Raw genomic sequence first — 24591 nt, 5'->3', positions numbered from 1 at the left:
TTCAAGATTTGCCATGAAAAGATTGGCATATTGCGGTGCCATCTTGGTACCCATTGCAGTCCCCATCAGTTGTAGGTACATTTCCTTGTTGAAGCTGAAGTAGTTGTGTGTGAGGATGTATTCTATCAGTTTGGTAATTACATCAGCGCTGTATTTCTGATCCAGGGGAGATGTTGTAAGGAAATGCAGGCATGCCTCAATACCATCCTTGTGGGGGATGTTGCTGTAAAGGGATTCTACATCCATGGTAACTAGCAGTGTGTTGGATGGTAGTTGGTTGATGTTGTTAAGATTATTGAGAAAATCTGTGGTATCTTGTATGAAGCTGTTGGTGCTTCTGACTAAAGGTTTGAGGATATTCTCCACTAAGCCTGATATTTGTTCCGTGAGTGTATCCATACCTGTTATAATTGGTCTGCCAGGGTTTCCTGGTTTGTGGATTTTCGGAAGCATGTAGAAGATCCCAACTCCTGGGTTGTCAGGTATTAGTTGCTTCAATTGTGGTTGCAGGTGGTTAGGGAATGTTTGAATGAGATTCATGAGTTGCTTTGTATATTCCTGGGTTGGATCATGCGTGAGTTTCTTGTAGTAAGTGTTGTCTGTGAGTTGTCTATTGCCTTCTTCTATGTATTTATTTATGTTCATAAGCACCACTGCGCCTTCATTATCTGCTGGTTTGATGGTGATGTTGTGGTTGTTTCGCAGTTCCTTGATAGCAGATCTCTCCATGGGGGAAAGGTTGTACATAGTTTTTTTCTGCTGTGTTGATGCTAGTAAGGAAACTTGTGATCTTAAGCTCTGTATGTAGCTGTCAAGTATGATGTTGCGTCCTGTTGGTGGTGTGAAGTACGTGTTCTTCTTCTTGTTGTTGTTCTCTGTCATTATGGGGGTGCTCTCTTTTTTGTGGAAGTATTCTTTCAGTCGTAGTCTCCTGAAGAATTCTTCTAGGTCTGAGACTAATTGGATTTGATCCAGTTTGGTGGTGGGACAGAATGTTAGTCCCTTGGAGAGAACAGAGATCTCAGGTTTAGAGAGTTTATAATCAGACAGGTTTATAACTCCCTGGCAGGCTTTGTACTCTTCTGGGTTGAGGTTGTGTATCTGTCTTGAAGAGTCAGTTCTGGTTTCTAGTTCTAAGTAGTTGTCCTGCTTTTTGTTGGTTTGAAATCCCTTATGTTGTGTCCATCGTCTGCAGTCATACTGAGAGAGGCATTGTAGTTTCTTCTGTTTCTTCTTGATTAAGTTCCACTGCAGTCTCTTATGCAGAGTTTGCATATCTTTTTCCAGTTTGATGGTATTTGCACTGCTTTGCAATTGCAGGGTTTGGAGTATTGTGCATTTTTGCCGTTCTAATTCCTGTTTTTTTCCATATAGTTGATGGATCAGTTTGTTTCTCAGTTTCTCACTGAGGCGTTTGCATTGTTCTTCAGCGAAATGGGAATGGTGTTGTTGCAAGTGGGTTTTTGATCTTCAGCCCATTTGGTATCCAGTTCCTTCTCTTGCATTCTGATAGGAAGTAGATGTCGCTGTTTAGTTGTGATTCCTTTGTAATCAGTTTGGTCAGTGTATGTATGTATGTATGTATGTCTTTATTTGTATAGCGCCATAAAATGTACATAGCGCTTCACAGTAGTAATACATGTCATATAAATAACAAATATAAATAACACATCATGGGAATAAGTGCTTCAGACATACTGTAAAAGTAACATTAAGGAAGGAGTCCCTGCTCCGAGGAGCTTACAATCTAATTGGTAGGTAGGGAGAACGTACAGAGACAGTAGGAGGGAATACTAGTAAGTGCGTCTGCAGGAGGCCAAGCTTTGTGTCATGTGTCCATGATTATCCAGTGCTACTCATATGCTTCTTTAAGCAGATGTGTCTTAAGGTGGTATGGAAAATAGCTGAAGCGCTCAAATGCAGGTATATCTCAAAATGATAATAAGCCAGACCACTGTACCAGGGTACTAACAATTGATATAGTACCTATTGTGTCATATAATGGGTACTATCCTCCTGAAGACAGGTGGTGTGTGGTGCAACCCACTCACCATATGTCTCATTGGCAGGTTCCCCTGAAAAATATGCAAATACTCACATCCTGGTAGGGCAGGCAGGCAGGCTGTGCAGCTACTCAATGCAATACAGGGAAAAGGGAGACCAAAAAGCGCACCAGCACAAACGGAGCAGGAAGAAACCAGAACAAAAAAATGATTAAAAGGGCACTTTAATGTGGCAAAAGACCCATCCAATGCATTTCGAACGTCGCAGCGTTCTTTTTCAAGAACGCTGCGACGTTCGAAATGCATTGGATGGGTCTTTTGCCACATTAAAGTGCCCTTTTAATCATTTTTTTGTTCTGGTTTCTTCCTGCTCCGTTTGTGCTGGTGCGCTTTTTGGTCTCCCTTTTCCCTGTGTCTTAAGGTGGGTCTTAAAGGTGGATAGCGAGGGGGCTAGTCGGGTATTGAGGGGAAGAGCATTCCAGAGGTGTGGGGCAGAAAGTGAGAAAGGTTTAAGGCGGGAGAGAGCTTTAGATACAAAGGGGGTAGAAAGAAGACATCCTTGAGAAGAACGCAAGAGTCGTGATGGTGCATAGCGAGAAATTAGGGCTGAGATGTAATGAGGGGCAGAAGAATGTAAAGCTTTAAAAGTGAGCAGTAGAATTGAGTGTGAGATACGCGATTTAATCGGAAGCCAGGAGAGGGATTTCAGCAGGGGAGACGCTGAGACAGATTTAGGAAAGAGTAGAGTGATTCTGGCAGCAGTGTTTAGGATAGATTGTAGGGGAGACAGGTGAGAGGTAGGAAGGCCGGACAGCAGGAGGTTGCCGGTATCTTTTTCATACGGCTATATGGGGTATCTTCCATCATGAATAAAGCAGAAAATAGCCGTGTTAGTCCAGTTGCGACAGTGCAGAATAAATGAGTTCTTCAGTATTAGGTGATACCTTTTTTATTTTACTAACAATTTATGTCATAGGACAAGCTTTCGAGAGTTATCCTCTCTTCTTCAGGTCAAGCAATACTGATATACAAAGGTTTCAATGGCTAAAACAGGGTAGAGAGAGGGGGAAAAAATAGCAGATATTTACTGTAGATATCTGCTGGTTTACAGTAAATATCTGCTGGTTTTTTTCCCCCTCTCTCTACACTGTTTTAGCCATTGAAACCTTGAAGCCACGAGTATCCGGACACTTGCCTTGGAAAATCTGGGGCAATCTCCCAGTAATGCTGCAACAATTCTGTGACATTTCTGCAGACTGATTTATAGCCCATTTTATTAACACAGCGGGGGTCCCTGGCAGTCTCAATTTGAATGGGACTGCCAGGGACCCCCGCTGTGTTAATCCGATGGGCCATTAGTCTGTCTGCAGTAACGTCACAGAAAGGTTGCAGCATTACTGGGAGATTGCCCCAGATTTTCCAAGGCAAGTGTTCAGATACTCGTGGCTTCATCTGTAGCCTTGTAATTGACTTTGTGTGTCTTATCTATATTGCAGTTTATTATGGATTACATTGGGGTTGTCTGCTCTAGCACTTTGTGTTTTTTTGAAGTGAAACCTCTTTGCTGGCAACTACAGGGTTTTCATGGGAAAAACATCCTTGTCCTGTAACGAAAAACCGCAACAGGTGACGACCCAGAACTAATGGGGACGCGTGCCCATCGCATGATGCTGCGCGTGGCCGCCACGCTTGCGCATACGCAAAAAAAACAGCATTGCAGCCCGCACAGAGCTTACACCAAATGCATGTGCCCAAGAAGGGTTTGTGGGCCGCATGCACACCACAGCCCTCTGTGCATGCACACCATGGGCCACGGCATCTGCGCATGTGCACCACGGACTGCAGGCCTGTGCGCATGCGCATCGCGGGACTCTGCGCATGTGCAACCCGGCCTGCGAGCACCTGCACATGTGCATCGCGGGCCACTGCACATGTCAATCGCGGGCCTCTGCGCATGCGCATTGCGGGCCTCTGCACATGCGCAACACGTAAGCCGGACCGAGAGGAAGAAAAGGAACCGGGGAACACCGAGCAGGGATTAAAAGGAGCAAGAAGGGAGAGACCGAGTTCAAGGGATGTGAAAGAGCCGCGTTATCCGAGGCTGAAAAATTGTTACATATGACTACATTTTTCTTCTTTTTATTTTGCCATCATTTCAAATACAGGTATGCTACATCCTTGGGCACTTTTTCACCTACAAGTACATTGTCACTTCATTTTTTCATGAAACAGTATTTGGGAATCTTTGGCCATCAATCTATATACTTGATCCACGTGAGAGAAGTTTTTTGCCCCTTACAAGTTACAGTAGTAGCACCACTGAGGTTGTAAAGTTTCCACTTGTGTACTGATAGAGCCAACATAGCTCTTACGTCTTCATACGCTCTGTTAAAGGGGATCGCCAGAATGTAAACACCATGACTTCACTTGCATGCAACTAGGTCATGGGTGGATTTGGTGCCAAAGAGTGGAGAGGTGGAACTAGCCATGTGTTTAACTACCAGCACTGTTTGTTTTTAATATACAGATGTAACCAGATTTACTGTACCCAGAAAGCAACAAAAGAAAAGCAAAATGCTTTGGCTCTGGCAAGAGTAAAACAATAGAATTAGCCAAATTGAACCTACCGCAAAGGATTTCTTTCTCCCGGGGAAGCCACATGATCCAGACAGGGTGTTCCCCTGGCAACGAGAATACTAAGGCTAGCTACATGTGTTCATTGCATCACGATGCTGGATCCGAAACATTCTTTTCTGATGGATGACAATCCAAATTATTATGCATCACATGATTATCATCCCCGTGATACGACTGCACTGCATCTACATTAAGGCATTGTATTACAGCTGTAGCAAGACTTATTGTCATTGTGGCCGCAGAAAACCGGGGCCTAATACATGGCTCCTCCACGGCTACAAGAACAGCAAGTTTTGCAACCCGAAGGATTTAAGGTTGAGGGGTTCCATGTTTTTGAATGGGTCAACGCAGCATTTATCCATCACTTGAATGGGCCATATGCAGGGAAAGAATTCCGGTATTCACCTTTAGATGAGCTGCGTAGCCATCTCTCCATCTGCAGCCACGTCGCCGCAATGCTGAAGGTAAGATGCAGGGCTGTATTTCCTTCTCCGTATGATGTAAATGACGTTATATGGGTCTCTACATCATGAGGGGGAGGATATATGCCATATTTGGTCACGTAACACCACCTTCATGATGCAGATGTCCAAAAATGGCCATTTAGCTTTTCCCTCATGATGTAGAGACCAATATAAGGGCATCTGCATCATCCGGAGGATGTACAGTACAGCCCTGCATTTTACATTCAGAGCTGCGGGAGAGATGGCTGCAGACGACTGCGCAGCTCATAAAAATGGTGAGAACCAGTATTATCTCCCTGCAGATGGCCCAATAGGATTAATGTTGCAGAACTTTTGGAAAAAGTAATATGTAACAACTATGTTGCAATATACACAGGAGCACTGGCTGCTTGGAATAGGGAAAACATGCAACTTTCCCTGGGGAGAGCTGACAGTGTGAGAGCAGAAAAAATATATACAGAAAATATATGTAGCGCACTTTCCCCCACCTCCTGGGAGATATGGCGGCTACAGTGTATGGTGTGCGTTACCTGCGGCTCAAAGGAGGTCTGAACCTCCGCTGATGGGAGACTGGGGTATACCTGATCCAGTTGATGACAGCGCTCTACCTGCACGGGATCCAAACAATGTGGGATAACCCTGTGCAGGACAATATAATACGCACACACCAGTATAATATAACATGTTTTACTGTACAGGATATACTACTAACGACACTACAGAACATACAAGCCTCACAGGGCCGTAACCCCACACCGTTTCTTCCCAACACTGTGTCCACACCCCTGTAGGGTTTGCCCCCACTGTACTGAGGTGTCCCTGGGCACCCAACCACCCTGGTGTCCACAGTCAACCACTCACCCAAATGTGTGAGACAGCGCTGCCCACTAGAATAGGTGTATAGTTGGTGCACGTGGTGAGGTACCTGCCGGGTGCTCCAGCTCCCAGACGCGCCGACAGAAATGAAGACAAGATCCGCTGATCCAGCGATGGCGTCGTCTGCGATGAGTCTACCTCCGCATGGGGTGGTATCCGGCTGGAGTGTCCCACCATGAGGAGAGTCTCTGTGCCTTTTAGTGGTGGTCTGGTCCCAGAACACAGGCTGCAAATGCTGGGTAGCTTCTGCTGTGTCCCTGACACTAGGGATGCTAAGCGGGGCAGTGTCCCTATCTATGGGGCCTGTCCCTATAGCAGAAATAAACTTAGATGAGTCGGGGCCAAATAGGGGGTATCTGGCCTAGTGCAGGTGCCACAGACACCTGCACACACAACCTACCCCTTCCTTGTCCCAGCTCCGACTGACTCGCGGTTCCAGTGCGCGAAAATATATCCAATTCTGTGCAGGGGACTGGAGCAGCCCTATTGGCTATAGCGCAACACCTGGTGCCTGGCCCCTGCACATTATGGGGTTTGTAGTCCCCGCAGCCCTGTTCTTCTATTGGCCACTTTGCGCGCCTATCCCACGCATGCGCGCAGACATCCATCCTGACGGCACCTTGCAAAAGGGAGCCGCCAGGAGCCTCCGGCGATCCCATCGCCGCCACCACCTGCTGCAGCTCTCGCCCCCACCGCCGCGCACCCGGAGGTAAGGGGAAGGCAAGAAGCCCAGAGGGGGAACCCTGGCCACATATACAATCCTGTTCCAGGACACTGTGCATTATTGAGATTATCATGAAATACATCCAATTCTTCTATGGAACTTTTCTAGAATACTAACAAAACTTCAAGATATCTAAGAAAACAGACTATAGAGTTGTTCTTATTAAAAATAATTTGTTCTTCAAAATAACCGAAAACTAAATGTTTCCAGTTTAGGTAAAATAAATTACCCTCTTGCTATTCCTTTAGTTTGTAGAACACATTTGTGTCAAACATAAAATAGTTTTACTTTAAAATATGCATATGTGTGGGAGTTATTTCTTCACAGTCGACCATATTATATACAAATAATTAATGACACCTCTATCTGTAAGTATTCAAAGTTATTTATAACACCTTGACTGTTTTTAATAAAGAATTTTAGAGTCAACATTCTGTCTAGTGGAAACAGAAGCAATAGAACCATATAGCAGGGCGCAAAAGAAGAAAAAACACACTATTAGTATAAACTTAAAAATGATTAATATTTATAATAAGCATAAGATAAAAATAATACACACATAATAAAACAGGATCACGATAAATCCAACCATCTGTATGTAGGCTTGGGGTTAGGTGGTGTAATCAGGCATAAACTGACACAGTGGCAAGATGAAAAAAAGCCTCAATGTCCAGTAAAATCAGATCTCCCGGCTCAGGAAACAACACTTGCACCCAGCACTTGAAGAAACCCACAAGAAGGAACATCAACATTATTCATTTTCACCTATGACTGTAATGTTTTATGTTCCATCCTTATGATGGCTATGTAATATGTGTGTATATATGGTATTAGTTATGTGTCATTTGATTAGATATTACCCCATATTTTTGTCATTATAATGTCCAGGTGTTTTTTCAGCAGTATTATACCCCTAGTATTTTAAGTTACTTTTTTCTATACTTTATCCCATGTTTCATGTTGTATATTATTGTCAGTTATTAATTACTCCATTGTATTTCATATTTTGTATTTTGTATTTTTTATCCCAGGTTGCAGTTGGTTAATGTTTATGTTGTTAATTAATCATTATTCACCATTCCCCTTTTTCTATATTATATGTTTCATCTTTAATTTTTATGTCAGCCCATCCCTTATTCATTATTCACTATTCAACTATGTTGAAATGTTTTGTTCCATCTTTATGATGGCTATGTGTGTATGTATATATGTGATTAGTCATGTATTAATAGATTAGATATATGTGATTAGTCATGTGTTAATAGATTAGATATCCCTTCTTACCCTTTGTTTGTCATTTTAATGTCCAGGTTATTTTTCCCTTTGTTTTTGTTAACTTAATGTTTAGATGTTCTTTAGGAACATAACCTGCTAGTGTTATGTCTCATTTCCATGAGTGTATTGTCTGAGGTCATTCATGTGTTAAATGTTTTGGCACTGATTGAATTGGCTGGGTAGCCTATAATGTTATGGGGAGAATGAGCAAAACCTATTGGCTGATCTGTCTGTACTTCCTCTACTTTAACTGGACGTCTACACTGTCAATAATACCTCCTGACGCGAAACATGTTAAAACAAAAAAAAAAACACCACCTAACCCAAGCCTACCTACAGATGGTTGGATTTATTGTGATCCTGTTTTATTATGTAAGTGTATTATTTTTATCTTATGCTTATTATAAATATTAATCATTTTTAAGTTTATACTAATAGTGTGTTTTTTCTTCTTTTGCGCCCTGCTATATGGTTCTATTGCTTCGGTTGTTTGCCCTGCTGATCACGGGGGAGTGAGGATCTGCAGAGAGAATTGAATTCACACTTTTGGGACATTACAAGATTTTTGGGACCGCGCGCACTATTTTTATTTTCTCTAGTGGAAACTGACCAAAGTTTTTTTTTTTTAAGTTTTAAATAGAACCATTATTTGAGACACTGGGTCTCTTTGGCGGGAAGACATTTTTTGATGAACTTTTGGGACGATTGAAAATGTTGAATTTGAGGTAATGCTACCTGTAAGAATGCACTGTAAGTTCTTTATTATTTATATGTATGTATGCAGGGCCACAGACAGATTTCCAGGGGGCCAAGGACTAGAGTTTGGAACCCCCGCCCATGTGACGCGGTCTAACAAGCCCTCCTCCCATTTCACACCTTCTCATGAGCCCCATCCTTTATTCCCACCCCCTCTCTCCATGTATTCCTCTCCCCCATCTCACTCTTACCCCCTCTCTTCTTCACTCTCTCACCCCCCACCCCTTTCTCTCTTCATCACTCCCTCTTACATGCCCACTCACTCTCCCCAACTTCCCTACTATCACTCAATCTCATTCCCTAAATTCCGTTCCTTCAATCCCCCTCTTCACACTCATTCCCTTCTCCCCCCACTGGCTACAAACACACACAATTCCCCCCTGTGACAGGACCTTTCTCGAAGGTCTCGAATAGAAAGCCTGTGTTGGTTTGATGAGTCCATCAGGGAGCTGGTTAATTGCAGCTACAGACAATTAACCAGTCTCCACTTGACTCATCAGACAGGTAGAAAAGCCTCCTGCTTGAACTGCAGGGGATCGCTCTACCACATGGAAGGTCCCTCTATTCCAGGACACAGCAGTCGCTGGAACCAATCAGATGGTGCCCCCTAAAGACACCAACTCAGACCCAGACTGAGGGAAAGAGCCCCTCATAACAGGAACCTCTTTGGACTTTGATAAGAGGTCTAACACCCCAGCATTGCAGATAGGGACTGGGAAGTAAGAGTTAGCCCTTATAAACACATAGGCTATTTGTTTATTTGTATGCTGCCTTAAAGATGAATTGTTTGAAGATACAAGCTAAATAAAAGCCAATGTTTATTTTCCCCAATACATGTCTCCCTGGTCATACCTCTGCACTCGTCTCCTCCACCCCCCAATAACCATAAAATTCCTCCCACACAATCCGCCCACAATAATTACCACTCCACAATACCCACACAAACACCCCACAAAATAAATACAACACTACCCTCCCCACAAAAAGCATACAACACTACCCTCCCCCAAATACATACACTGCCCTCCTCCAAATGCATACATTCTACACTACCCTCCCCCTCAAAATACATACTTACAACACTACTCTCCCCCCAAATACATACTTACACCCCTACTCTCCCCCCAAATACATACTTAGATTACCACCCCAAATACTGTACATACTTACACTACCCCCCAAAACATATACTTACAACACTACACCACCTCAAATACATACTTACACTAACACACCCAAATACATACTTACACTAACACCCCCAAATACATACTTACACTACCACCCCCAAATACATACTTACACTAACTCCCCCAAATACATACTTACACTACCACCCCCAAATACATACCTACACTACCATCAAGACCACAAAAAAAACCATACACACCTTGGGGATGCTCAGGCCATCTGGCACGACTTTCCCCAGCAGCTGCGGGACTCCCTCACTCTCCCACGCCAGGCCTCTCTCATGTCAGTTGCTGTGGTGGCATATATATTCCCCTGAAGAAGTGATGCGCAAGCGCACGAAACACGTAGGGTCAAAGTTCATAGCTATACTCGACGGGACTGATGTGAGCAGCGCGACAGGCTTGCATAACACCACCAAGCAGGAAGAGGCTTCTACCTCAAGTTCCGCCCCCCAGTGTCAGAGCATCCATCCTAGGAATGCGGGACAGCACTGGAGTGCTTCTACGAACACTACAGTGCCACCGGAGGACAAGCTGACACCTCTCTGCGGTTGGATACTAGTGCTTGTATACGTCAACCATCTTGTGAGTTGGGTCCTGGTTTTAACCCACCGGACCAGCGGTCTCACAGTCACCTGCATAATTAGCAATTTTATTGTTTTTTAATTTGTATTAAATTAGCTGTTTTTTCTATGTTTTCAGCCTTGCTTTATTGTTTTATCTGTTAGTGTTGTGTGTTACTGTATGTCTTGTCAGTGATTTGTCTGTGTCATATTGCATGTAGTAATACAGTAGTTACATGTTCATTTGTCAGCATTGTTTCACTATGATGTTTCTCTGTGTTTAATTCACATATCACGGAACGCACGGCCATATCATCAATCAATCACCGGGAAGCACAGAATCAAAGAGTACTGGACACTTTTCCTATCTTTGGACTTTAAAGACTCTTACGTCATGGACTTGTAAGGCGCCGGTTCTTTTTTGTTTATAACTACCCCACCTCAAATACATACTTACACTACCACCCCCAAATACATACTTACACTAACATCCCCAAATACATACTTACACTAACACCCCCAAATACATACTTACACTAACACCCCCAAATACATACTTACACTACCACCCCCAAATACATACTTACACTACCACCCCCAAATACATACTTACACTACCACCCCCAAATACATACTTACACTACCACCCCCAAATACATACTTACACTACCACCCCCAAATACATACTTACACTACCACCTCAAATACATACTTACACTACCACCTCAAATACATACTTACACTACCACCCCCAAATACATACTTACACTGCCACCCCCAAATACATACTTACACTACCACCCCCAAATACATACTTACACTACCACCCCCAAATACATACTTACACTACCACCCCCAAATACATACTTACACTACCACCCCCAAATACATACTTACACTACCACCCCCAAATACATACTTACACTACCACCCCCAAATACATACTTACACTACCACCTCAAATACATACTTACACTACCACCTCAAATACATACTTACACTACCACCTCAAATACATACTTACACTAGCACCCCCAAATACATACTTACACTAACACCCCCAAATACATACTTACACTAACATCCCCAAATACATACTTACACTAGCACCCCCAAATACATACTTACACTAACTCCCCCAAATACATACTTACACTACCACCCCCAAATACATACCTACACTACCATCAAGACCACAAAAAAAACCATACACACCTTGGGGATGCTCAGGCCATCTGGCACGACTTTCCCCAGCAGCTGCGGGACTCCCTCACTCTCCCACGCCAGGCCTCTCTCATGTCAGTTGCTGTGGTGGCATATATATTCCCCTGAAGAAGTGATGCGCAAGCGCACGAAACACGTAGGGTCAAAGTTCATAGCTATACTCGACGGGACTGATGTGAGCAGCGCGACAGGCTTGCATAACACCACCAAGCAGGAAGAGGCTTCTACCTCAAGTTCCGCCCCCCAGTGTCAGAGCATCCATCCTAGGAATGCGGGACAGCACTGGAGTGCTTCTACGAACACTACAGTGCCACCGGAGGACAAGCTGACACCTCTCTGCGGTTGGATACTAGTGCTTGTATACGTCAACCATCTTGTGAGTAGGGTCCTGGTTTTAACCCACCGGACCAGCGGTCTCACAGTCACCTGCATAATTAGCAATTTTATTGTTTTTTAATTTGTATTAAATTAGCTGTTTTTTCTATGTTTTCAGCCTTGCTTTATTGTTTTATCTGTTAGTGTTGTGTGTTACTGTATGTCTTGTCAGTGATTTGTCTGTGTCATATTGCATGTAGTAATACAGTAGTTACATGTTCATTTGTCAGCATTGTTTCACTATGATGTTTCTCTGTGTTTAATTCACATATCACGGAACGCACGGCCATATCATCAATCAATCACCGGGAAGCACAGAATCAAAGAGTACTGGACACTTTTCCTATCTTTGGACTTTAAAGACTCTTACGTCATGGACTTGTAAGGCGCCGGTTCTTTTTTGTTTATAACTACCCCACCTCAAATACATACTTACACTACCACCCCCAAATACATACTTACACTAACATCCCCAAATACATACTTACACTAACACCCCCAAATACATACTTACACTAACACCCCCAAATACATACTTACACTACCACCCCCAAATACATACTTACACTACCACCCCCAAATACATACTTACACTACCACCCCCAAATACATACTTACACTACCACCCCCAAATACATACTTACACTACCACCCCCAAATACATACTTACACTACCACCTCAAATACATACTTACACTACCACCTCAAATACATACTTACACTACCACCCCCAAATACATACTTACACTGCCACCCCCAAATACATACTTACACTACCACCCCCAAATACATACTTACACTACCACCCCCAAATACATACTTACACTAACATCCCCAAATACATACTTACACTAGCACCCCCAAATACATACTTACACTACCACCCCCAAATACATACTTACACTACCACCCCCAAATACATACTTACACTACCACCCCCAAATACATACTTACACTACCACCCCCAAATACATATTTAAACTAACATCCCCAAATAAATACTTACACTACCACCCCCAAATACATACTTACACTACCACCCCCAAATACATACTTACACTACCACCCCCAAATACATACTTACACTACCACCCCCAAATACATACTTACACTACCACCCCCAAATACATACTTACACTACCACCCCCAAATACATACTTACACTACCACCTCAAATACATACTTACACTACCACCTCAAATACATACTTACACTACCACCCCCAAATACATACTTACACTACCACCCCCAAATACATACTTACACTACCACCCCCAAATACATACTTACACTAGCACCCCCAAATACATACTTACACTAGCACCCCCAAATACATACTTACACTAACACCCCCAAATACATACTTACACTAACATCCCCAAATACATACTTACACTAGCACCCCCAAATACATACTTACACTACCACCCCCAAATACATATTTACACTAGCACCCCCAAATACATACTTACACTAGCACCCCCAAATACATATTTAAACTAACATCCCCAAATACATACTTACACTACCACCCCCAAATACATACTTACACTACCACCCCCAAATACATACTTACACTACCACCTCAAATACATACTTACACTACCACCTCAAATACATACTTACACTACCACCTCAAATACATACTTACACTAGCACCCCCAAATACATACTTACACTAACACCCCCAAATACATACTTACACTAACATCCCCAAATACATACTTACACTAGCACCCCCAAATACATACTTACACTACCACCCCCAAATACATACTTACACTAGCACCCCCAAATACATATTTACACTAGCACCCCCAAATACATACTTACACTAGCACCCCCAAATACATATTTAAACTAACATCCCCAAATACATACTTACACTACCACCCCCAAATACATACTTACACTACCACGACCACCACCACAAAAAAAAAACATACACACCTTTGGGATGCTCAGGCCATCTGGCCCGACTTTCCCCAGCTGCTGCGGGCATCCCTCACACTCCCACGCCAGGCCTCTCTCTCATGTCAGTTGCTTTGGTGGGTCTGGCCGGCAATGGAAGTTGGGCCCAGCCAGAGGTATGCCAATACCTAATATCTAATATGTCAAACGGATAACTCAACATTAACTACTGGAAAATCAAGACTATTTTATTTAATACAGTGGTTTTTAATATTGTGAGATCCCCCCAAAAATGTATAAAAACACATATATTGGTTTCTCCTAACCATAAACGTAAACAGATGGAAAGGCTGAGGATTAGTATGTAGGCCCACCATCACATCTCACACACAGATCCCTTTTGTCATGAAAACTGATGCAAATGTTTATTTTTGCATATTTCATCATGTATAATTCATAGCTGAATACGGCACACCATGGGCTGAGGTTAATTGGTGTCAGTATTATAGAGGAATATTAATTTAATATTGTGGTTCTCTCTATACTATATACAGTATGTTTTACACTTTTCTAGTCTCAACATACCCTTACTCTGGTATTATTTAAATAAACACTGAGGGCCTCATGCAGAGAGCAGCGCTATTTCAAATCTCGCCATTTTTTGGGGAAATTCGCGCAGAAAACTGCCGAAAATGGCGAGTTACGGAAAACGCGCCATTTTTTTTTTCTTTTTCAAAATCTCGCCGCGCGGCTGTCGAGAACCTACATCTCGCCAGTTTTAAAAATATCCTAATGCAGAGAGCCGCGAACGGCATCTAGCGGCTGTTCGCGCCAAGAAAATGGCGCGATTTGCTACTATTTGCCTCGCCAAGAAAAGTTGGCAATTACATGGAGCTCGCCGCCTATAGGAAAGGGAAAAAAAAATGCACGATTTTTTTTTAACACATTTCTGCAGCGCGCATCTCTCCAATTCTTACTCGCCACACGCATTAATGACAAACATTGCAGAATTCGCACATTTCTGCATATGGAGAATAAAACTCTCCAAAAAAGCTACTTTTTATTAAACTCTCCAATTTTTAAATTCGCTGCTCTCTGCATGAGGCCCTTAAACTTTACATGAACAATGTTGCTGCACCAAGACGGAGGGAGTATTGCTACACAGAAAATACTCAATGCTAAATTCTTTGGATGCAGAAACTTGTTGAATCTTAACAAATGTTAACAGAAACTGTTTAAAAAATACTTTTTTGTGTGTCACTTTGAGGTTGCCCTAATTGGAATTCCTTAATGCTTATCAAAATGCAATAAATGTACTGTACACCACAATATTTTACTCCTATGAGATCATTGAAGAGTAAGATCATATGTAATTCCAGAATTATCTTTCTTCGTTTTTAATCATTTATTAGCAAATCATTATTTAGGTTTCTGTTGGACAAGTAATTGGCCCAGATGTAGCTTTAAAGTTCTGTTTGGGCTGGGCATTCAGTCAAAATTAGAGAGGTAGTGTGGAGGTACAGGTGTGTGTGTGTGTGTGTGTGTGTGTGTGTGTGTGTGTGTGTGTGTGTGTGTGTGTGTGTGTGTGTGTGTGTGTGTGTGTGTGTGTGTGTGTGTGTGTGTGTGTGTGTGTGTGTGTGTGTGTGTGTGTGTGTGCGTGTCGCATTCCACTTGCTAAGAAACACAACTACAGACCGAAAATCTTATTACTATACCTGATCAGTATGTACTATAACGCAGCTATATATGTTTATCCCAAATAGTTTCTCAAGCATTTAAATCCTACTGTACACGACGAAAGGGCACATTTGACATTAACTATACTAAAGAGGCTTGCTGTTCACAATACACACATTTCTCTAAATAAAGGTTTGCAGCTAGGTTTTCTTTTTATACATCTTTATGTTAAGTTGTTTGGAATACAGAGGGGGGACTAAAAGGATAGGGAGGAAGGAGGGCAGCGTGGGAGGTAAGAGCGGAATATAAACACAGTGGTTCTCCTGTTCCATGTTAATTATATCACTATTAACTACAATTTATGATAAAATTGGCCAGTTGAAAAACATCATGCTGTTTAATGGATCACCAGGAGTGTTGCATTGCTCCAATATAAAAGCACACCATAGTAGGATATTTTCATTGGTTATTCTGGTCTTAAACTGAACAAATTAAACTGCTGGTTGTCTTAGAAAAAACAGCATCATGAACCTCTTTATAATTCCAGTAAATATGTGCAGAATACTTAGGGTGACCAGATTTTCAAAATGAAAAACCGGGACACATGAAAAAATTATTTATAAAACAAATTACATCACGTGACGCACCCTGTTGCCATGACAATGAAACACTGACATCAGGCGGTGACATGTTGCCATGACAATGTGGCATCACGTGATGCCTCGGCACCATAATGTGTCCTGTTGGTGGGCCCTGCAGTGTGTGTTTGTGTGTACAGAGGTGGGGGCTGCAGTGTGTGTTTGTGTGTATAGGAGGTGGGCCCTGCATTGTGTGTTTGTGTGTACAGAGGTGGGGGCTTTGCTTGGGCCCTTCAACTCTTACAGCCAGGGTATTATTGGCCAGGAATGCCCAGTTCATAGGGGATGATTACTACTTAGAAATGTATTTATTTCCAATTCTTAACATAACACAAACTCTTGTCTCCCCCTCTTCCCTCCCGTTATCGCTCTCTCTGCTCTCTCACCCCCCTCCCCCCCGTGTGTGTGTCTGTATGGATCAGTGGTGGTATTTCAAAACTCGTCCTCGTGGCAGGCACGACAATGTCCGTTGTGAGTGCCCACGCTGCAGGAAAAAGGGTGAACAAATATGAATTTGAAATCAACATTTAAACGCAATACATTAATATTTCTAGACAGCAGCAGACAAAAACCCACAAACCACCTTTTTTAAAGTTTAACTTCAACATAACAAATTCTATTAAGTAAAGGGATTTCATTATCAGAAATAACACAAACCACTTTGCAGCCTGAAATGTAATTTATCTACTCTACTTTAATTAAAATTAAATAGATAATGAAGTTATTAATTAAAATAATTAACAAATTAAAATTAAATAAATAATTAATTGACATAAATTAAAATTAAATAAAATGTAGGCATTAATTAAAATTAAGACATTTTAAAAATGGGACATTCCTGACCTTATGTGTAAATTACACTTTGCAAAATAGGGTCTCTTGCTCTCCTCGTGGAAGTCAGTGACATCACTGCCATGCAGGGCTGCAGACAGCTTTCCCGGGCCCAGGAACAACGTTTCCACCGGGGCCCCCTACCCACGTTTCAGCGGCCTTGTGAGAACCCCCCCTTCTCACACACCTCCTCACTCTCACACCACCTTACACTCCCCAGTCACCCTTTCCTTCCCCCCTCTTTCTTACACCCCCACCCCATGTATTTTTCTCCCTTCCCCACAATAAACCTCCCTCCCAAATATACGTGCACACACAGTGACACACACACACACAGTGACATACACACACAGTGACAAACACACACACACAGTGACACACACAGCCACTTACCTAAACACACAGCCCCTCATCCTCCCCACACCTCCCCCTCCTCATACCTCCCCCTCCTCTCCTCATACCTGCCCCCTCATACATCCCCTGTCATACCTCCCCTCATACTTCCCTTCACCTCATACCTCCCCCAACTCTCCATATACCTCCCGCTCCTGATACCTCTCCTCCTTTCCTCATACCTTCCCTATCCCCTCCTCATATCTTTCTCCCCTCCTCATATCTCCTAATATCTCCCTCATACCTCCTCCTCCCCTCCTCATACCACCCCTCCACTCCTCATATCTCCGCCTCCCCTCCTCATAACTCCCCGCCTCATATCTTCTAATATCTCCCCTCCTCATATTTCCCCTTCCCCTCCTCATATCTTCTCCTCTCCTCCTCATATCCTCCTCCCCTCCCCATATCTCCCCTCTCTTCACCTCATACCTCCCCCAACTCTCCATATACCTCCCCTCCTATCCTCATACCTCCCTCTCCTCATACCTCTCCCTCCTTTCCTCATACCTTCCCTCTCCCCTCATATCATATCTCCTAATATCTCCCTCATACCTCCTCCTCTCTCCTCATACCACCCCTTCACTTCTCATATCTCCCCCTCACCGCCTCATAATTCCCCTCCTCATATCTCCTAATATCTCTCCCCCCCTCCTCAAATCTCCTCCTGCCCTCCTCGCCTCATATCTACTAATATCTCCCCCATCCCTTCTCATACCTCCCATTCCCTCCTCATATCTCCCCCTCCCCTCCTCATATCTCCCCCCCTCCTCATATCTCCTCCCCTCCTCATATCTCCCCATCCTCATCTCATATCTCCCCCTCCCCACCTCATATCTCCTAATATCTCTCCCATTCCTCCTCATACCTCCTCCTCATACCACCCATCCACTCCTCATATCTCCCCCTCACCGCCTCATAACTCCCCTCCTCATATCTACTCCCCTCCACTCCTATCTCCCTGCCCCTCCTTATATCTCCTCCTGCCCTCCTCTTATCTCCCCCTACCCACCTCATATCTCCCTCATCCCTCCTCATATCTCCCCCTCCCATCTTATTTCTCCACTCCTCATATCTCCCCCTCCTCACCTCATATCTCCCCCTCCTCACCTCATATCTCCCCCTCCTCACCTCATATCTCCTAATATCTCCCCTCCTCATACCATCCCCTCCCCTCCTCATTTCTCCCCTCCTCATCTCATATCTCCCCCTCCTCACCTCATATCTCCCCCTCCTCACCTCATATCTCCTAATATCTCTCCTCCTCATACCATCCCCTCCCCTCCTCATCTCATATCTCCCCCTCACCTCATATCTCCCCTCCTCACCTCATATCTCCTAATATCTCCCCTCCTCATACCATCCCCTCCCCTCCTCATTTCTCAACTCCTCATCTCATATCTCCCTTCCTCATATCTCCCCCTCCTCATCTCATATCTCCCCCTCCTCATATCTTCTAATACCTCCCCTTCCCCTCCTCATACCTCCCCCTCCTCATACCTTCCCCTCCCCTCCTCATACCGCCCCTCCCCTCTCCTCCTCATACCTCCCCCTCCTCTCTTCATACTGTATCTCCCTCTCATCTCATATCCCCCTCCTCATATCTCTCCTTCCCCTCCTCCTATGATGCACACACAGACAGACAGACAGGACACACACACAGACAGACAGGAGACACACAGACATACAGACAGGACACACACACACTATCTCTGAGAAGCAGCTCAGGCTCAGCTAACTACATCAGCCCCCGGTACAAAGCCCCACCCCCGGCATCCTCTGACCTCCAACCAATCCCCTGCTTCTACTCTAAAGCCAAATCCCCCGGCATTCTACCATTAAAAATTCTCACTGGCTGCCGCATCTTCCTCACCGCCGCCGCCGCTAACCGGGACCAGGGACAAAAATCGGGACATTTGCAAAACTGACCGGCAACCGGGATAGGACAAAAAAACCGGGACTGTCCCGGCAAAACCGGGACATCTGGTCACCCTATGAATACTGTTCATCTCAACAAAACCTCTTAAAATGTCAATTGTATTGAATAATTTTGTCAATGCAATGCAAGATCAATGCAAGATCAATGCCAACATCTCCCAACCTTTTTCAAAGATCGGCATTACAAATAATTAAAATAACTAAAATAAACTGTTAATAAAGTGTTATTTCTTTTTTTTAAAACGACATTCACAATCAAGTCTGAATAAATGATTTTGAAAGAATGAGGGGTGTTACTGTTTTGTAATGTAATCAATTTGGAAAACTCAGCCATTCTTTTGTACAGTACTGGTGTAATTGTCAAATCCCCCAAAGATATGTAAATTACACATTCGGTATTCCAAAGGGCTACTGCTAAACATCATTTGGCATTGGTGTACTGTAAGCATCTATCTGTCCAGGGACTAAAGTACACTGAGCCAGTTGTAAAAATAATAATAAAAAATAGTCACACATTTGAATGCTAAGACTGTTTCACAGAGACCTACTTATGGTATGTGTGACACGTTTTAGTCCCCTTAGCTGGGTGCAAAAAGCATCAATAATGCTATTTCTTAAATAGGAGACGTGTTTCAAAGAAGCTTGTCAGACCATAAACTGCAGTACAGTACGTGTACATTTAGCTGTACTAAACACGAACTGCAAAGCAACGGCGGTTGATTCTATCATCACAACAACATGGCATAAAGCTAGGGGGAATTTGCAAACTGGTAGTTTTACAAAATTACACTTTTAACATGATACATAACTAAAAAATAGACAGGCTGCTCAATCCCTTGTGCCAGTAATTTTGTGTGTATTTACTATGGTGCAAAGAGACAAGTAATTATTGCTAATACCAAATAGTGGGATAAAGATCTCACTCAAGAGTCCCTATAACTTGCACTCTAAGTACATATTTCTTGTTAGAGATATATTAATCTCAGAGAATATAAATATTCCACATAGAGAAGATACATTATATTATAATAATGTCATATGTACTGCTGATAACATAAAAACAATAAAGTTTTATTAAGCACAAATATCAGATTAGCACGACTGCATAATGAGGAAACACAGGTATAATGAGGAATGAAGAGAAGTACGGAACAAAATCTTTTTCATGCCAATCACAATTCATGTTGCATCAAAGATCCTAATATCTTTCCACACATTGAGAATCACATACAGTATACTGTAATTCCTCATTTGAACATTTTAGTAAAATAACAAAGGAAGGAGAGTGTACAGTAGAATACCTTTTATTGGACCAACAAGTAGTTAATGTTACAAGCTTTCAAATTGATCAGGGTTCTTCCTCAGTAGGCAGAAATACAGAAACACAGAGAAGACTACATACAGTACAGAGTTGTAAGAGGGATATCTGGTGGCAATGGATGTTGAGAGGAAGTGGGATGTTAGGATAAGGTGGATGCTGACGTGCTGGTGTGAAAATGAACAATGGAGACATAAAAGGCTACTTTTTAATGTTGGCTGCAACCCCCGTGTCTCGGTCCTTTTGCTCGCGCCCCCCCCCCCCCCCCCTACCGAGTGACCCAGCATCAAATGACGCTGAGGGTCACATGATGTCACGTGACCCCCACAGCGTAATTTGATGCACGTTGTCATGACGACGTGAGCAGAAGCCGTCTGAATCCCGGTAAGTACAGGTTGCAGAGCCCTCACGCGATCCCCTGGCATTTAATTTAAACCTCTGCAACCGCTCGCGCCCTCCCAGAAAAATCCCATTTGCGCACCGCTGACCTAGCCAATCAGGAGATATAAGTGAGGTACACAGAGACACACATGAGACACAGGGTGGGTGGGTGAGACACAGAGACACCGGGTTGAGACACAGAGACACAGGGTGGGTAAGACACAGAGACATAGGGTGGGTGGGTGAGACACAGAGACATAGGGTGGGTGGGTGGGTAGGTGAGACACAGAGACACAGGGTGGGTGAGACACAGAGACACAGGGTTGGGTGAGACACAGACACAGGGTTTGAGACACAGAGACCAAGGGTTGAGACACAGAGACACACATGAGACACAGAGACACACTTGAGACACAAAGACACAGAGTGGGTTGGTGGGTGAGACACAGAGATACAGGGTGGGTGGGTGACAAACAGGGTGGATGAGACACAGGGTGCGTAGCTGAGACACAGGGTGGGTGGGTGGGTGTGACACAGGGTGGGTGTGAGACAGGGTGGGTGGGTTGGTTGTGACACAGGGTTGAGACACTGTGACACAGGGTAGGTGGGTCGGTGAGACATACTGTAGGGTGTTTGGTATAATCATTTATTTATATTTCTGTTTTGCATGTGCATGTCTGGAGCTGGGTGAAAATAACATGCAGGACCCCCCCCCCCCTGCACCACCATCAATACTGCCAGGTAAGACACATTGCTCCAATCCATAACTTGTTATAGTTATACAGTATACAGTATAGAGTTACATTATAAATGCTGTAGTTATACAGTTATATATGGTTAGACAGTAGTTGTAGTCAATTATTGTGAAATACTCAATGCCTTTAATGCACTAATCCTGGTGATTTTTTTCTTTTCAGAGCTGCAGGAAGGGGGGGAGGGAATGTGCAAACGTATTGTACTGTGTGCATACTGTAGCAACAGTCAGTAATTTGCCCTAATCCCCCCTCTCTCAATAACCAAAGAACTATAGAATGCAATGCAGCCATTACGAAGAAGATAAAGACAAGATTGTAAATTTTGAAGAAGAGGCGACCTACTGTATTTTTGTATTATTCCTTTTTCCTTTATTATCCTGTACAAATTAAATTGTTCCTTCTTTAAATTCATCAGAATCATTTGAACCCCCCCACCCCCAAATAAAAATTACAGTATGTCACCTCATACAGTACAGTTTACATTACAGTAGAATTTAAAAGCAAGTGATTGTAAGAATGGCAAAAATTGATAAAGTATCAAAAACATGCTTCACATAATGGTTTATTAAAATCAGTCCTTCAATAAGTCCATATTGGGGGGGGGGGAAAGGATGTCTCTTTTTTTTCAGACTTGAAATTCACATTGAATGTGAAGTCATTCTCGCCAAATCCCCAAGAAGGATTTATCACACGTGCACATGCGTGGGTGAAACCAGCCTCAAGACTCTACATAGTTTATCAAAGCCTGAAACATAATGAATGGCTCTGGGGGATGTGTCGATAAACAGTTGAATTCGTTTTTCTTTGTTAGGCTTTGTGTGTGGAAGGGGGGAGGGAAGGTGCTACTACTATAGCTTTGCCAGTCCGAGTGTATGCGCAGGATTATTAGTACAAATAAATCTTTTAATCAGTTCATCAGAATCAATTGTTCATCAGAATCATGTGAACCCCCCACCCCCAAATAATAATTACAGTATGCCACCTCATACAGTACAGTATACATTACAGTAGAATTAAAAAGCAAGTGATTGTAAGAATGGCACTTTTTTTTTTAAGGAATCTCCTATGGCCCGGGGGAATTAATGATAACAACTCGATTGCCTTTTGCAACTAAATTAGTCTGTCTTTGTCTAATGTGTGTGCATCCTTGAATTCACTCACAGAAACAGTATGAAAAAAAGAGCAAGCCTAGCAAAAGTTGAAAGTATTAAATAATAAATAATAAATATAGAATAAAAGATATTCATTTTTATTTTTGGGGCTTCTTAGCAGAATTAATTACACATACTGTATGCAAGTCTACTGTAATTATACTGCAAAATGCAACGTCAAACAGTAAGTGATGATTACTGTACAATGTAAAAATGTATTGAATATGAAAACATTGCATCATACTGTATAAGGTTTTGTATAAAGCTCACAATTATTCTCTCAATATCAATAAAATTACACTGCCACTTTAAATTTTTTGCCTACTTGGATTTTTAAATCAGATTCGCAATGCACAAGCAACGTTTTAAAAAAACGATGTTAGAGTTCCATCAAAATTCCTCCTTATCTTTTGCTGCTTGAAGTTTATTTTCTGGGGGGAAAAAATTATGCTATTATTTTCGGTATTGTGCATGCTGCATGAGTACAAGCATTGATACAGTATGGCAAGTATACCGTATACTACTAGAGTGTCATTGGGAATTAAAGCATCAGTTCAAGCAATATTCTACATTATTTTTTTAAATAAATCAGTTCTGTACGATGAGAACAAACTTCTGATAGACTCTGGCTCTTGAGCCCCGCCCTATCCCTAGCAGTCCACCAATTGTATCTACTGTAGTAACTGCTCAGTCAATCATATTGCAGGAGTATATTTTCAATAATGCTGTGCAAGAATTTAATTAAATACAGTAAACCTGTGCAAAACGATTGATTACAGGAGAACGGACAGATCTGCAGCTTACTGTAGCTAATCACTTGTCTGTGTGCATATAGTACTGATGCACATATTGTTTTTTAAAACATATTTTTTTTTTAAACACGACACCTTGAACTGCAGCTTTAAACTTAATACTGTACTGTACAGTGTAATACAGCATATTGTAGTACATTATATTTACCTTCATTATAAACTTTGACAAACAGGTAGAGATGTCACTCCTGTAGTCTGCATTATAGTTGACAGGTGGCAGCTGGCCTGCTACACCTGTAGTTGACAGCTGATGAAGCTGGTAATCATGTTGGTAAGCATGCTGATATAGGTGCGTTTAGTCTGGTTTGAAATCAGACTTAGGTTGGACATTTTGCAGGTATTCCAGCGGGGACAGGTAGCAAGGATTGCCGTTCACCAGGTTTTCACTGACGGTCGGACTGTTATTGTAAGACGGTGCTGGTGCCGGTACTGACGCTGTTGCCGGCGCTGGCACATTGCTGGATTGGGATTGACGAATTTTATACGGATTAAACCCGACGTTTCTCTTTTTGAAGTTGCCATGATCAAACATACTGTAAAAATCTGGGACCACATCCCAATACCCTCTTCTATCTTCGGTATTAGGGGCGATGCGATAAAAACAATGATCGTTAGTCAAGGTTTGCCATATCGAACGCTTCCACATACCAAAGTCAGGTGAAAATTTGTAAAAATCATAGTTCGAAATGAAATATTCATATA

The sequence above is a fragment of the Ascaphus truei genome, chromosome 2 (genome assembly GCF_040206685.1).
Source record: "Ascaphus truei isolate aAscTru1 chromosome 2, aAscTru1.hap1, whole genome shotgun sequence".
Lineage (NCBI taxonomy): Eukaryota > Metazoa > Chordata > Amphibia > Anura > Ascaphidae > Ascaphus > Ascaphus truei.
Note: the sequence above shows the minus strand (reverse complement) of the source record.